At 36.1% G+C, this 3,102-nt stretch overlaps 1 non-coding gene across 1 annotated transcript; it reads left to right on the forward strand.

Moving 5' to 3' along the window:
* Window positions 1-340: 340 nt before the first annotated feature.
* TRNAC-ACA (transfer RNA cysteine (anticodon ACA)) lies at window positions 341-412 on the forward strand. The gene has a single exon. It is a non-coding gene; the product is annotated as a tRNA-Cys (tRNA).
* Window positions 413-3,102: the final 2,690 nt, after the last annotated feature.

Raw genomic sequence — 3,102 nt, forward strand, 5'->3', positions numbered from 1 at the left:
AGTTCCCAGCCTCCCCTCAAGGTAGGAAGACTTTGGGATCTAGCTCTGGTCAAGAAGACTTAAAAGGAAGTCTGCTGAAGGAATTTCTGGGAAAGTGTTTCCTTTCATGGCAAAAAGGAATATATGGACCTAGCAGAACCCTTTTCTCTTCAGCTATATCCTATATCACATTGGTATTCAAAAGAAAACAAGCATGAGATTTTCCTAAGAACTACAAAGATACTGGTCCTTATATCACCAAGTTTTGAACTAACTTCAGCCACCATTTACTGTTAGGAGTTTGTTTGTTAAAATAATAAACTAGACATTTATCACTGCAAGATAGGTTTGCTACTAGACTTCCCTGGTGGCTTAGATGGTAAAGCGTCTGCCTACAATGCAGGAGACCTGGGTTCAATCCCTGGGTTGGGAAGATCTCCTGGAGAAGGAAATGGCAACCCATTCCAGTATTCTTGCCTGGAAAATCCCATGGAGAGAGGTTTGCTACTACTTACAGCCAAACATTAGCATATTACTTTATTTATATTACTTTCTAACATGCTAACCATTCAGAATTGCATCCTAACTCTAGTGAGTCTTACTAACAAACCGGCATCTCTTGCTTGGATCAGCTATAGATTCAGTCTTATTGCCTCTAGTTTAATCCATTTACTATCAGATGATCTTTCTATAATCTAAAACTGATCTGTTAATCTCCTCTTTAAGACTCTTCAGTGGTTCCCCAGGTCTGTTAGGATAAAATTTAAAAGCCTTGCCATAACCTGAATAACTGGTTGGTAGTTGCTTCTCCAGCTTCATTAATCCATTTATTAATTTTTAACTATTTTATTTTTAAATAAGAAAATCTAAAAAATTTTACAATTATAAATTTATATATTTACTAAGGATATAATAAATATGGAGCCAACACAAGCCTGCTGCTATGTAGTTTATTTTTTAATCACAGTTTCCCGCTCTTTGGCTCTAAGTATGTACCCTGCCCCACATCCCATGTTAGAAGCCTTAAGCAGCCAGCTGTGTGACCTCTAGCCTTAACACATTATGTGTAGATACAAAATAGATTACTGGTCTTCTGTATCACGGAGCTCAAAATAATTTGAAAAAAAATTTAACAAACATTTCTGTATAGGAATACTGAGATCTAATCTGTGGCTCATGAAAATTACAAAGCAATTGTTGAGAACCAGCTAAACTTCCATTTCCAGGTTTTTTCACTTGATTCTTCATTTCTCTATAATAAATCCATAGCTTACATGTAGCATTATTCAGTTGTCCCCTTATTTAACTAGCTATAACCATAAATTAGTAATCTTTGTCAGTAAATATGGCTGCTTTTAGAATTGACATTGTTTTTCAGTAAAAGTACAAATATGCCACCAAACATTCAGTTGAAAGGAACAATTTCAAATCTATTTTGATATTAGTCAAAGCAAATCATTCCCAGAAATGCACATTGGTAATGCCTCAGCTAAAATTAAGTAGTCAGATAATGATATACACATCCAAAACCAGATGGCAAAAATAAGGCAAAGTAAAGTAACCCAAACTGACATTAACACATAGGTTCTCAGCAATTTAAAACTCTTTCATCAGCACTCTTGTACTTCAGACAGTGTAGAATGAAGATTATTTTTATACTTGAAGATTATTTTTTCTCTCACAAATTTTGTATGTATAGAACTATTTTAAAAATAGATTCCCAAATGTAAGAAATAAGTATAATTAAGTACATGTATATAGAAAATTAAAGTCTATGCTGCCTTGTAGAAACTTGTATATTATCAAGCTAATGTGTATTAAAAAATCATTTTTTCAAAGAAACTGTTAAGATTACTTCTACTCAGCAATTTTTCTCATGAATAGATAATCCATCACAAAACCTACAAGAATTGTAAGTCTTACATTGCCTTGTGCTTTGCAGTGGTAAAAGCTTTATTTGCATTTGCTTTCTCATTTTATCTTTAAATCTGTAAACACAGATATTTTCCCCCTTTTATAGTGGATTTCCCAAATATTTTAAATGAACTGGACAAAATGGCATTCATTTACTGTGGACTTAAGTCCTTAATGTTTTCAGTTAACAGCCTTGTATAATTAAAATCAGTCATTGGAGTCAAGCATACCTGTGCTTGAATTCTGGTTGTGAAATATTTTAGCTGCATGATGTTATCTAACTTTTCTATGTAAAAAAGAAGTTGGCAAGATTAGTTGACATTGTTGACAAGATTATATAGGTTGTCTAGCACAAGGTCTGAAATATAAAGAGTCCTCAAGATGCACCCCCTCCACAATCCCTCTTTCAAGTTCTCTCTCCTTTTCCTTCCTTAAAGACATGTCCATGGGTTTAAGAAAAAGAAAGCTGAAAAAATAAGCATTTTCTACTTCATGGAAAACATGGCAAGTGTCTAAGTTTTCCTGAGTTTACCCTAAGAATAGATTTGAATTATTGACAATTCATTATGTTGAACCTGTGGCCTAGTTGGGCTTCCCTGGTCACTCAGATGGTAAAGGATCTGCCCGCAATGCAGGAGACCTGGGTTCGATCCCTGGGTTGGGAAGATCCCCGGGAGAAGAGATTGGCTACCCACTCCAGTACTCTTGCCTGGAGAATCCCTGTTGGGCTACAGTCCATGGGGTCACAAAGAGTCAGACATGACTGAACGATTTTCACTTTCAGGTTTCTTTAAACTGAGGGAAATATTGTGGTCATCTTGGTCAAGTATCAGATTGGCAGGAAAATAAAACCAAAAGACAAAAATAATTTACAGGTGTTTTAGTTATCTATTACTGTGTAACAAAAGTGAAAGTGAAAATGAAATTGTTAGTCACTCAGTCATGTCCACCTCTTTGCAGTGCCATGGACTGTAGCCCGCCAGGGTCCTCTATCCATGGAATTCTCCAGGCAAGAATACCAGAGTGGGTAGCCATTCCCTTCTGCAGGGGATCTTCCTGGCTCAGGGATCAAATCCTGGTCTCCTGCATTGCAGGCAGATTCTTTACCATCTCAGCCACCAGGGAAGTCCTCTATGTAACAAAACACCCTCCAAATCATCAGCTTACTTTGACAAACATGTATTATTTCAGCATAATTTAAGAGGGTCA

Source organism: Dama dama, chromosome 3, assembly GCF_033118175.1.
Source record: "Dama dama isolate Ldn47 chromosome 3, ASM3311817v1, whole genome shotgun sequence".
NCBI lineage: Eukaryota > Metazoa > Chordata > Mammalia > Artiodactyla > Cervidae > Dama > Dama dama.